General features: G+C 40.0%; 1 long non-coding RNA gene across 1 annotated transcript; it reads right to left on the reverse strand.

Annotated features, from left to right (window-relative positions):
- Positions 1 to 8,019: 8,019 nt before the first annotated feature.
- On the reverse strand, positions 8,020 to 12,048 carry LOC102036541. Its single transcript, XR_004082103.1, has 4 exons — positions 12,011 to 12,048; positions 9,765 to 9,815; positions 8,815 to 8,952; positions 8,020 to 8,141 (listed from the first exon to the last, which is right to left on the reverse strand). It is a non-coding gene; the product is annotated as an uncharacterized LOC102036541 (long non-coding RNA).
- Between the last annotated feature and the right edge of the window lie 2,046 nt (positions 12,049 to 14,094).

Genomic DNA, 14,094 nt, shown 5'->3' on the forward strand with positions numbered 1-14,094 from the left:
CGGGCCCGTGGGCCCCGGGGTGGTGGGGATGGGTCGGGGTGGAAGGAGCTCAGTGGGACAGCCCGGAGCCCAGGATCATGTCTGGGATAATGCCACGAGGGAGGCTCCGCAAGCTCTCTGGGTAACGTGCTCCAGTGCCCCTTGGACAAGTTCTTCCCCATGCTCAGCTGGAGCTCCCTGGGCATCAGTTCGTGCCCGTTGTGCCATGTCCTGGGGGTTGGCAGCACGCAGCAGAGCCTGATGCGTCTTTTGGCAGCTCCATTTCAATATTTACACCCTTTCCTTATCCCTGCTGGGGCTCCTGTCCGTTCCAGGGCTGATCCCAGTGTGGGCCGTAAGGGCCGGACTCAGCGGTCCCTGTGGAAATTCTGGGATTCTGTGCCCAGCCCAGGGCACCTCCGGTCAGCCCGGGCCAAAGTCCGGGCACAGAGTGTCCCCCAGCACAGGGAACACTCGCCTTGGCTCCCCTGCCACAGCTTCCACCTCTTGGCAGAGCATTCCCGAGATCTGCGCCGGCGCTTTGCACCACGGAGCAAATTCCAGAGTGAGGATCTCGGAGCCTTTTTGAAAAGATAGGCAAGAATTGTGAAAGCTGACTTTAATATTTAATGCAAGCATTAATGCCCTCACTAGTCCCACAGACAGCCTCTCTGCCAAAGCAGAACCCAACTCCAAACCCCAGTTTTTTCCATGCCCAGATCCATATTGTGCAGTTCAAGAGGATGAAGTAGGTGGCTTCTCTGTTACTACATGCACAGATTTGCAGAAGGACTGTGAGATTATTCAGAATTAAGATGCTACAGTGACAGTGAAAGCTATTTTTAAGAGATGTTTGGAAAGTGTATGCATCTTACTAATCCTCTCATATTACACATTAATTTTCTAGGCAATGCCTTGCATGTAAAACAGAAAATTTTAAATTACTATATGCAGAATTTTTACTGCAGTGTTCAAGTGAAAACACAAACCAGTGTAAAGCACCTAAAGTAAAAGAAAGCCCTGAATGTCTCAGCTAACCTGACATTCACATTAAAATATGATATGTTCATGCAACAGCAGCACGATGATCACAACTATGCAACACGATGATGTTTCAAAGGCCCTGCAAATTATTTCAGGACTCCTGAACAAGACGAGCGACAACCTTCTGCAAATGTCTTGATAGAGTAGGAGGAAAGAAGGACACTCTATAAATAAACTTATCATATAAGTTAAAAAAAAGAAGTGAGGCTAGATATATTCACCAAGAGAAACTTTGAAGATTTACTCACACTGAGCCTATTTTTGTATGCCAGTGTAGGCAAGCAAGATTCTTCTTTTCATCTAAATAGAAGCAGAGTATTTTTAAACGCAGGAGATTCATTCCCTCGGTGCTCATCGAAACACGGCAGCTGGGGCCGGAGCCGGGATGCGGGGGGAGGGCTCCGGGGGAAGCAAACCCCTTTCCAAGGGGAACAGATGGTTTTCCCCGGGCTGGCTGCAGCCCAGGGCTGCCAGGAGCATTCCTGGGTGCCCAGGGCCAGCCCCGGCCCCTCGGAAGTCCCAGCGCCTCCCTGATGTGCCTGGGGAGAGGTTCTCAAGTCACTCCTCCCCCTCGGAGAAATCCAGGGATGTGAAGGACATCAGGGAAAGCAGGATTCTGCATTAAGCACATGAGAGCTGGTTTGGGTTTGTCACTAAGGGGAAAGAGAATCCCTTGCTAAAAGGGATTTGGTAGATTTGGATGTCCAGGACAATGGTTCTTGCAAGTCTGGATTGATTTCAGGATAATTTTCCCATTTCTTTTCCCTCCAACAGCACAGCTCAGTGTCTGGAAGAGAGGATTAGTGTCTAACACTGGGTTTGGTGTGGCTGCACCTCCCAGTTTTGAGGATCTCAGCTCACTTCTCTACACAACACATTTTGGGATCTGGTTCATCAGTCCTGACACATCCATCACAATAAATCCTTCTGTAGGATCCCAGCACAAGTGCAGAACATCCAGCAAACCTAAAGCCAGGATAAGGAGCTGATAAAATATCCACAAAAGAGGGAAGAAACCTAACAGATCAACCATGGAGTTTTGAACTCAAATTCCTCCTGGCTCAGAACCTTGCGGCTTTCCCAATTCCATGTACAGCACCTCAGAGCAGCAAGACACAATGGAGAGCAATCACATCCATGGCTGGTGAATTCTGCACCTGAGACACTGCTTGCCCTTTGTACTCTTTGGGAAATAAAGCCTCCTGGAAAACAGAGAGGAGGCAGATTAAAAAAGAATGGAGGAAAAAAATGCTGTTGAAAATGTGCTTTGTTTTGTAGATAGGTTCTTATAGAGTTCTCATCTCTGCAACTTCCAGAAGTGCATTAAGCTGCATAATTAGCATCTGTCACATGAAGCTTTTTCCTTCCCTCTTCCTCTCCCTAGAGGGAACCTGCATAAAGAAATTTTAATATAAATTTTAGTATCTACTCTGCACAGTGCAATCATATTAGGAAAGCTACAGGCAAGTCAGTTTGTGCTCAGTCTAAGGCTTATCTTTGTGTAATAGAAACTTTACCAGTTTTTTAATGTTGCTGATCCAATTTAAAAATTAACCAGTCTCTTGGAAAGACACCAGGGGTGGGGGAGAGATGGTCCCCATTGCATCAGATTTAAACCAGTGGAATTGTCAGGATCTGGGCACTTAAAGCCAGTCCTGGTATTAAATCCCTGCAATCTCACATGGAAACATCCAGCCACAAGGAGTAAGGGATGGGTGATTTCCTCTTCTAGTCAAAAGCGTTTATTTTGAAAGGAATATTTATATTTTTAAAACATCTAAACAAAGCAGGAGTTCATGTTGCTTTTTCCTTCACATCAAGAGACACTCCACTGCTGAATGTAAAAGTCAATGGATTACAGCATCTCCTGGTGAATCTCTGCAGGCAAAAGAAGATGCTGCCTTTTAGAAATAAAGATGAAATAGAAATAAATGCAGCTTAACAATAGCAACATGACAAACAACTCTATTATATTCAGCCTCTGATTTCCATTCGGGCTCTCTCCTCATTTTTTGAAGTATTTCTTTTCTACTTAATTATTCCAAGAAAATTGAGATTATAGGATTGAACATACTGCCAACAACCTGAGGTATGGAGTGCAGAGTGAGTGCTTAAACTTCAGCTACAGAGGTGGTAATTATTGTAATTGGTGCATGTGAAGCAAATATATCAAGTAGTGTAGAGTTCAAACTCGTGCCAGTCAGTCTCCAGTTGGCACCAACATTTCTGTCAGGAGGATACAGAGGTCTCAGCAGGACTTATTACTGGCAACTGTTCAACAGTTCTCTTCTCCAAATGGTTTCAAGGGGATTTGGGTGGGAAGAAAGATAATTTTTAACAAATTAAACTACCTACAAATGGCGAGCTGCCCAGAGCCACCTAGTCTGCCTTAGTCACTACTACCAAGCCATTTTAAAAAAGAAGATTAAAAATATCACTGCTGGCAAAATTGCCTACCTGGCTTTAACAACTTAATCAGATCCCTGCAAAATTACCCAAACATGTGCAGTACACCATGCTACAAGCGTGTGTAAAATATGTCCAGAGTAAAAGGTAGAGCAGAATTTTCACTCAGTGTGTTTCTCAGAAAACAACCTCGAGTTACCAGAATCCAAATATCCCTATAAGGACATATCCTATAGTTAAAAAAAAACCTGCTTTTAATTGAAATTTAGAAAGATTAGGAGGAAGGGTGATTTCCCATTAGTATTTATCTCCCAGCATTTGGAAGGTGCAAACCAGAGCTCAGCTTTGCACTCTGAGCTCTCCCAGGAGCCTCTGCCCTGTGCCAGATTGATGCCCAGCTGCTTTGTTTAGACCTTGCTAAAATGCCTTTTTCAAATGGTGGATTTGTCATTTCTAGCAGAGGTCTCCAAGAGAAGATTTGAGTTTAATGCACAGCAATAAAAAGAGGAATATGAGAATTCTTGCTCTCTTTAGTGTCAGCTTTGGTTAAGACATATGAATGCACATGAATAGTCTTGTCAGAATCTCTGGGGCTACTGACATTCAAGATCTAACATATTATTACTTCTGACCAGAACATTAGCTGCTGTGCAGGAAGGAGAAGGGAAAGAGAAGAAAGGGAAAAAGATAGGACCACTCCCTAATCAGACAGAAATTGTTATGGATTTCTCCGGCTGGAAATCTCTGAACAGAACTTTTCTGCTGTGAAAATACAATGCTCACGTTCTCCAACCTGATTGTACAGCCTCTTTAAAATCTGCAGCAGGAAAAACAAAACCCAGCATCTTTTAATGCCTGATCTTGCTCATTTTACTCATGGAAAGGATCCTAATTAACGTATAAATAATGACTGTACAACCAAGTATTACATCCTTGTAAAGGACATGTGTTAAGGAAGGCTTGAGCATTTTAAGCTGCTGACTCTATTTTTTACCATTCCTTTGAATCATTATTTTCAGATAAAAATAAACTAATTAATTTAGTTAAAATAAGGTAATTCTCATTCCAATCTCAGCATACATCAAATCTGGATACCACTACAATGGAAAGATTTGTTCACCAGATGCAAAAATCTTCCAATGTCCTCCTGGCTGAATGAAAACGTATTTCAGATATTTTTAGTTGTTATTGTTCATAATGCATTTCTAAAGACATTGAAAATATTCAGATATTGGTTTAATCTGTATATTTGTGCTCTGAAATTTGAGCTGAAGGAGGACAAGCAAAGGGAACACCCTGCCCTTTGTGACTGAAACCACCTTGAGAATCCATTCAGGAGCTCCAGCACATCAGACAAAGGCCTGGATTTGTTTGGAGCAATAAATGATAGAGACCTTTACATATTTGAAGTGCAACAGATGGTCCTTCAAGGAGAACATAATGACTGGCAGACAGCACTTCGTTAGAGGGGCTTGGAACGTCTTCAGCAATTACACAGGCAGTGTTTTGGGGGGGAAGCCCTGTCATCTCTGTGATTCTTCCCATGGAAATTGCTGTGATTTCCTTGTTGAGATGCTAAAAAATGGTATCTACTAAAATCCAGGGAGGGAACTGGAAAAGGGAGCTCCTTTGGCCCTCCCAAGGTTACTCAAGAAGAGGCTCCACCTGAGAAGAGAGATGGGAGTAGAAAAAAAATTAAATCAGCATGAACAGGAAAGAACTTTGGGCACATAACTGTAAAACTGTTAATCCCTAGCCAAGTATTCCATGGAAGTGTGATTCAGGAAAAAAGCCAAGGTTTAGCACAAGGTCCAGCAGACTTTCAGAAATTGGGAAGTCTATAGGTACAACAGGCAGAATATCAAGGGGAAAACACCCAAAAGACCTGAATTACTGAATAAGAACCTTTTCTGGGGGAAAACTGGTGATTTTTGAGGAGTCCTCCTCCACATGAAACACTGTGGCTGCAGTTCTCCAGGGCAGTGGAAAGGGAGTTTTTGAGGCTGTCCATTCCTTCCCTTTTTCACAGACAAGCTGTTTCACAAGCCAGCAATTAATAACTACAATTTCAAAGAAAGAGCAATAAAATGCTGATTTTCTACTTTAGATGTAGCTTAGAACAATTTAACTTCCATCTCCCCCATCCCTGCAATTCCAGGATTAATCTGTTCTGTTCTAAAACCTTCCCCACCAAACCCACTTGGAGTAAAATTTTATGTGGCAACACAACCACAACAAAAAACGTGTCCTTTCCCAATGTAACTTAAATGTTGATGGAATCATAACTGCATTACTCCCTCTCCAATTAGCAGCAGCATTCTTTATGTTTGCTTACGAAGCGTGAACCGTTCGCTTGTCACTACAAAGACCTTCTGTGGAGGACTTAAAAATACAGCCCCAGCAATTAAAATGACAACAACAGAGGTGGATTGGTCACATCATGACACAAAATATCCAGCTGTTTCTTTCCAGCAGAAGGACATGAAATATTATGAGTAAATTTTGACAGGCTACGTAACGCTGCTGGATATTCTGGGGGAAATATGGATTTCCAAGAAAGAAGGAGACTGATGTGGAACTATGTCTAAGCTCACAGATTGATTTTTTTCCACATGATCAGGATTGTCATTCATGCTTTTTATGTGTACAAATTTCCCTTTTTTTCTTTGCTGGAACTAGGGATACTTTATTCTGTGAGAAATTCTCCAAAACTAAGAAAAATTTGAGGGGGGTGTCCTCAAAAATAAAGTAAAAAGTGATCTGATAGGGTTAGATCTAGAAAATCAGATTTTAAACTTACTTAATGTGGTTGTGTTAAAAACATTCTAAGAGTTTATTAAGACCATAAGTCTCATCATAACAAACAGAACATCTTTTATAATCACATCTGTCTGCTGCTGGTTCCTGCCTATTCTGCTTCTCAATCAGATGGGAAGTTATTTGTAATACATGTGGGGAATTTTAAAAATAATTTAGAATATATATTTAAATAATAAGAAAGGCTGAAAATGAAATGTTTCAGGTTAGTTTTTCCTAGTTAGCATAACAGGAGGTAGATATAGAGATATAAATATATTTATCTTGAAGTGATAAGGTAGCTTTGATTTCTAATACAGCAGGAGAAAATAACTGACACACACAGAACCAGCCACTCAAGGGGAGGAAAAATACCCAAACACTGTCTATAGAATCCACCTACAGATATGTCCTTGGAGAAAAACTGATGAGAAAATTATCAGGCAGATTTTTCCTTGCTGTTTCCTTCCTGGAAGTTTTTGCCTCTCCTAACAGCACAGCCATGGCAAGTGATATGTATCAGAATTCATCCATGCAGTTTATTTTGCACATCAAATTGATTATCCTTGACTTCTTAGGCAAACACAGGAATGCAGAAAACATGTCAGCTGTTATAGACAGAATATATGGGCACTGCTCTCCTTACTTTACATTTAGAAAGAGCAGCAGATAATGAGCTCAACCATCACCTTGAGAATAAATTTCATTTCCAAGTTCAGGAGTATCTCTGGATTCTCATCTGTTTTGTGAACCAGAACTTACAGGTAGCTCATAACATTTGTCTTCTGAGCTGTGTTTGTCTCCAGAGTAATTGTCATAAGTGGGCAAAGGCTTTGATGTCCTCATCTTCATGCCTTCAACCATGATGACCTTACAGACTCAAAGCAATCACTGCAAAATACAGAAGACAAGGAAAAAAATTAAGAAATAAAAGCCCTGTCTTTTTCCTTCCTTAAATTCCCAGAATTCATCTTCAGATTAATGCCTGTAGCAAAAAAAAAAAAAAATCAGACTAAAATATTACCCTTCTGTATGTTTCATCTGAAGTAATTGCTTGGCAACAAACATCTCTTGCTCTGCAAGTATTCTGCAGTGAATTTATTCACATCAGGAAAAACACAGCAGAAAGGTGTCTAGTTTGAAAGTTTCCAAATCAGAAACCAGGCACAAAAAACCAGAGTGACAGAACAGGCAAGACACAACCTGGAACCATTCTGGGGACACACAGACCATCTTTTCATCAACAGCCACAGGAAATATAAGACAAGAAAAAGTTTATAGATCAGCAGGTTTTGACAAACCAGTAATTAATCCTGAGCTGTAGTAATAATAATAATGTGTGTTTGAGCAATATGGCATAAATATAATTATTCTTTGCAGATGTTTGCTATTCATTACAATGGAAACTGTTCCATTCTGCACTGTGGTAACACAGTGGTATCAGACTCCATTTTTATTACGACACCAAGCACAAGATGTTCAATCTCAGAAGGTGAATTCCTAGACATTGGGCTGATAAAGCCATTTGAGATTCTGTAAAACATATATCATACAATAATTACATTTCATTATGTGGTTTACAAAAATCTATTCACTAAACTACAGAAGCTTGTCAGGCATTCTTTATTCCCAAAGAATAACATTCATCCATGAAAACAGTCTGATTTAAATAACTGTGAGTGCTGGCAGATGAAAATTACTGGATAAAGCAAATAGTGTCTTATTGAAAATCAAAGCTACAAGTTTGAGTCGCTCTTACTACTGAGATACTCACACCTGACCAGGCTTTAGGTACTGGAAATGCCATCTGTTTTCAGACACATTGGCCTTGCTGTTGGCAGAATTCTTGCAGGATTTTGCAGTGAAATCAAAACAAGTCAAAGTCTGGAACGCTTGAAAACTTGGCCCCTGAATGACTGCAAAATGCAAGGAAAACATGAAGTTGCAATCACAATACAGGAGTGGAGATGGAGCAGCAGCTGGAAGTTCAATCAAACCCCTTTGGATGAAGTGAGTGACCATTACTCAATTTGGTATTGGGCATCACACATCAGAACCTGTGGAGCAGAAAACCAAGGAGAAGGCAAAACTTGTGCTGGAAAGATCTGAAAGATTCAGGGAGGAAACTGGTGGGAAGTGCCCTTCCTCTCCTGCAGACACTGCACAGCCCCAGCAACTGCAGTGAACAAATAAAAGGCAGGAGAACACAGCATATGGATCCTAAACCCACAAACTGCTGGAAGTACAAGGGAGAATCAACCCCCCTCCTGTCAGGTAGAGCAGAGCCTGTGTCAACAAGAATCACACACTCCCACTGTTGCTCAACAGATGTACTTGAACTAGAGATAAGGCACTTCAAAACTCCAGGGAAGTTATGTGCAAAAGGTGTTGCCTCCTGTGCCTCTTTCCATGCAGGGAAGGGAACACCAGGCAGGATTCAGACACCTAATTCTGCAGTAAGGGAGGAAAAATGAGCACAAGAATTCTTGTCAATACAAATTATCCGGAGTAGAAGATGAGGGACAACCTTATAAAGCAAAAGCACAGAGTCAATACATTTATAAATCAGAATACAGCAAGTACACTTACCACTGGAGAAAACTGTGAGTAAATCTCTCCTGAAGAAGGCTTTAAGCCCATTTTCCCATTTCAAACCTATATCACCAGTGAAGTGCCAAAAATGAATATTCTCTTGCAGATTAAGTGGTTGTCTTCACCTTTTGGCAGCTGCAGTAAAAACAAAACAAATCCTGCAAGCAAGTTTTACTCCTGAGAGTAATCTCCTCAAAGAGTGAGGAGAAAGCAAGAGCTAAAATCACTTGCACAATCATGTTTCATAACTGTTCCTAGTCTGGTGGTATTGGTCTTTGCTGAGTACAAAAAATGCACAAACTTTTCTCCCTCTTCTACTAAGAGGGGAAAAAAAATCTGCTTATCTTTGGATACACAGAGACTTTGGAGGAGCTCCAAACAATGGAGCACTGTGTGCCCCACTCCACAAAGTATGTAATTACTGTTTCACAAGATAATTCCATTATTAATACATCCCCAAAGATAGCATGCACAGCGCTGCAGTTTAATTAGATGGTAACTGGAGGGGGTTTGAATTTATGAGGTAATAAATATATTTTGGACTAATAAACTCCAAGGCTGAAGTGTTTATTAATCTAGAATATAAAGATTACATAGTTGATAGGAGACAACCTCAGGTTGTGCTGAGATGCCTGTTGTTTATACACTTCAAAATTAATATTTTCCTCTTTTGGGAGCAAGATCAGAAAGCCAAGATTGCTGTGGATGGTGCTGAAAAATACAAGAAACTGCCCAACAGTTCTGTGTTCTCAAAGGGAAAGGCTATTTAAGTCTCAGCAGATGGTGTGGTTTTAAGGTTTCACCTTTTAATCAATTTATCACCTCCTAAACTATTCAGTACTGCAAATAAACTCCCTTCTGACACTGTCAGTGCCTCATTCTGATGGTAAAAACCACAGATTCCCTTGTAGGACAACCAGAGCCTTTACAAGACTATCAGATCTCACCTCTGTTCCCCCCAGATACTTCCATCTTCATTTTCCTGCTCATGGATGCACCTGCAAGACCACGTGAACAATTTTGGTTGAATTTTTTTCTCTCCTGAACATGGTTGTAGAAAGTTTTTGCCTAGTGCAGCACACGAAGGATTTGGAAACCAACTGTTGTGAGGATTTATATCCCAACCAGCTGTGCCAGGAAGTCAGAGGAATCAAATGGTCTCATCTATTAACTTGTCCTCAGGTAGTTACAACAAGAGCTTTATAAATTACCCCACAGCTCAGTCCATTTAAACCACATTTCTCTGTTCTTTTGGAAGTGCCAATGCCTCACTCAGGCAAGACAGAAGACCGAGTTTGGTCCAGGAAAAAATGGGGATGATTGAAGCCAAAGACCAGTTTTGCTTAAGCCAAAGCGACATTTAGGGCTGAGGGAATTGCAGAGAAAGAAAAAGGAAGAAACATGAGGAGGAACAACCTGTGGGATCTTGCAGGTGAATCAAGACTGATGAGTGCAAAGGAGCTGTTCTCATTCCTGGCTGAGTGATGGATGCTGGACAAAACCAGGGCAATGAATCCTGGATGTGCTAAAGGAACTCTGGGGCAGGAAAAGAGGAGAGAGGCAAAACACACCACAGCTTGGATTTACTGGTGAGGAAAACCCTGCTTCTCTGAGCCAGCCTATGGTGGCTGCCAGCAGGAAGAAAGTATCATTACCAAGGGCTGTAAAGATTTAAAGATATTTAAGAAAATGTTTATTAAGGAGCTTAGGTGATCCAAATAGAATTGGATGTAGATACAGATTCCAGGGTATTCCACAGGTTCAGGGCAAAGGCCTCAACACTAATTCTTGAGAAGACCTTACAGATAAATCATGGAAGATGACAAAGAACCAGTTCCAAAGCTCCTGCTTCTTCATTCCCAGGCTGATATCCTCTCACCAACTGAAGCAAGTCACAGAACCAAGTTTCCAATATTAAATCTCCAGGCAGTGTGTTATTCATACAGCTTATGGAGATGTCTTTACCCTCTGGAAAAACAAAGTTTAAGAAAAATGGCTCCATCTTTGGGGAGCAGTTTAAGTCTCAGGAAAACTACATTAGGAAATCTAACTCTATTACTTTCTATCTTACATTTTATTACAAGATTGGTAATAGGAAATTACCAAATAAAATTGGTATTTTACTTGGTAATTTTTTTCCATGGGCCTCGTCTAATATGAAAGATGGTGATCATCAAATTTATTCAAGTTTTCCTGTCAACAACATCATTAACCAAATCCCTCAATTTCAAAGTAAATAAAAGCATCTGGGCTTCTCGCACAGCAAGACTGACTTGCATATTTAAGCCTCATATATAGATGAATCTGCACTGGACCAAATTTGCATATTAATGAAGGACTAATTGCTCTTTGCAGTCAATTTTATGCAGATGAATTTACTCCTCTCAGTACAATTTTCATAATGTTCGGAAAGAACCAAAAAATGTAAAACTTTGTAAAAGTACACAAATGTTAGACAATCAAGGAAGAAATATCCTAATGGCTTCCAACAGCTTTACATTAAATTGTATATAATTCATCTTTTATACTGTTGCTTTACTTTAACAGCCTCCCACAAAGAACAGAACAATCCATGGAATAACTTCAGCCTATTCCCCCTCCTTGGTCTCAAATTTTAACAGCTTGTAATAACCCATTATATGATCCAGTTTCCAGCTGGAAGGATGGAGTCTGAATTTTTAGGAGAAGTTATATTTGCTAAACAGGAATTTATTTGCTCCCAGACATCCTCATGCCACAGGACAGTTAGGCCAGAGTTTGTCCCACAGATTTTTAAGGTGGTTTCTATCCAGTTTTGCACTATTAAGGAAAAAAGGCCCAAATCCTTGTTGAACCTCCCCTGAGGTAAAGTGCAAAATATCAAAAGGACAGGAAAATTAATGGGAAAGAAAAACATCAAAAAATGTTAAGGAGAAAATTATAATACAGGGGAAAAGATATGGAAGTAGAAGAGAAAGGCAAGTGGAAATGGAAGGAGAGAAAAATGATGCTTCAATGTGTTTATTCAGGTCTGGCTGAAAAGAAAAGAAGGATTTAGGAGAAAGTTCAAGGCAAAGTAAACAAATAAAAGAAAAAATGCAGCCACAAATGAAGCCACAAAAAGGAAAAGAACAGGAAAGATAATAGAATAAGAAATAAGTGAGAATCAGAGAGCACATGATACATAAAGAAACAAATAAAAGGAAATACAAACCCCACAGTTTTTCCTCATTCTGCCAGAACAGAAGGGCAGAGTTAGTGGGAATGCCTCAGGAATCTGAATTTGCATGTATAGCCTTCCTCCTGCCAAAGAAAAAAGCCTTATTTTAACTGTGAAGACTGATAACCATAATATTTATATGTATCATAAAATCACTTACAGAAGACCATTTTAATCAGAAAAGGAATTGCATAAAAGAAAGTTACAGCCTTAAATGACTTGGAGGCCTTTTGTAGAAGGAACATGGGAACACAGTTCACCTTCCCCACATCTGTCTTATCTTTGATTGCATTTTTTGTCCTTCTCTACAGCTTTTGCTGTTTTAACATCTCCTTTTTGAGGCAGAGAGAATTCACACAGATATATGATGGGTTTATAGCGGCACCAAGAAATCTTTTGTGGTTTTACTCTATTTCTTCTCTAATTTCCTACTATGCCTCTTCCTGGACCATGCTGAGCTTACAGATCTCCTATGATCCCACAATTTGGCACCAGAGAAGCAACAGTTCATTAAAAAAATTTCATTATCAAAATAAAATAATCCTCAGAATGAACATCTTTTGACTGAGCTGTTGAGTTCTTCTAAAGAAGAATCAGAAAATCAGCCAGGAGGTCACTTCGGCATCTCTTCTTCTGGTCTTTCCCACCTTGATGACTGAAGAATTTTTCTGGGATAAAATCACTCCTCCACGAGCAATAAAGGCAATGGGTTTTTTTTATGGAGGTAAGATCCCATTGCATGGAGAAAAAGGGGGGAAAAAGGCTTTAGGGCAGAGGAGTTGGCAGAAAATAGCAAACCAAGGGGAAGGACAGGGAAAATGACAAGAGGCTTTCACTAGCACTCAAAAAAAGAACAGGCCACAGAACAAAGACAAATAGAGTTACAAAATAATAACAGGAATAATTGGAAAAGAATGACAAATACTCCACCAGGAAAATATTGGAATGCTACTGCTGAAGAATTCTCAGTGAGGCAGCAGGACTCAGTTCAGCTGGGCTGCCTGGAGGTTTGGCTTTGAAAAGTTATTTGACAACAAATTACAGCTCTTTGTGAATACTTGGAATTCTGGATTATTAATTCAAACTGTTTCCCTATTTTGCTCATAGAGGAGAAGGAAGGGAAATGTTTCACCTTTATAATTTCTGTACATTTGAAAACCTGCTCTGGGCACTACCCCTCTTTCCCCAAAAATGCCTGGTTCAAGGGAGTAATGCTGCGTGAATGTAAACAAAGATAATTATTCAAACAAGAACAAGATGTTCCACCCAAAATTATTTGCTTTCCAGTGGCTGAGATGCCTCCTTCTAATCATCGACAAAGGTTAACCTGACCAGATTTAATTAACCACTTAATACAATAATAAAGATGCATAAATAAGGGGGGAGGGAGCTCATGGAGGCAACAGTGAATCCAAATAAATCCCTCCAGCAAGCAGAAAGTCTGGGCTGTTATCACCTGATTACACTGATGTAAGAATTCCCAAGTTTTTAGATCAACTAGGCACAGTTTTGCACTTGTCTGTGTGGAACCTGATTAATAGATTGTTTGAATTATTATTAAACAAACAGTGAAAAAAAAACCCAAAAAAAGGCAAGAAACCACATCCCTAAAATTCAGTGATAAAGGGAACCCAGTGATATTTCTTAGTACTGTGTTTCAAATTCATAGATGAAGTGGTTTGTATAGATTATTTGAGGAGTACAGGAAAATAAATCACTTTTTCTTCATATATATATATATATATATATATATATATATATGGAGATATCAGACAGACATTCTCAAGACAGAGTTACTATTTTCAGTGAAAAAACCAGTCATATTCTGGAATATTCCCTAGTAATGAAACAAAAGCCTTCTATTACAACAACAAAGTAATTTGCAAGTATCAAATGCCATAAATTGGGAATACTGCAGAATATTTTACATTTCAAAGAATGTTAGGAAATATTATTGGCCCTGGATCTCTGGAAAATGTGTGCAGCACTTGCTGGTTGAGGCAGGCTGTGCTCAGAGTTACCAAATATTGAGTATTAAAGAGGAGGACTTCCATTTTCTCTCAGTGAAGTTTAAACAT

The sequence above is a fragment of the Geospiza fortis genome, unplaced genomic scaffold (assembly GCF_000277835.1).
Source record: "Geospiza fortis unplaced genomic scaffold, GeoFor_1.0 scaffold538, whole genome shotgun sequence".
Classification (NCBI taxonomy): Eukaryota; Metazoa; Chordata; class Aves; order Passeriformes; family Thraupidae; genus Geospiza; species Geospiza fortis.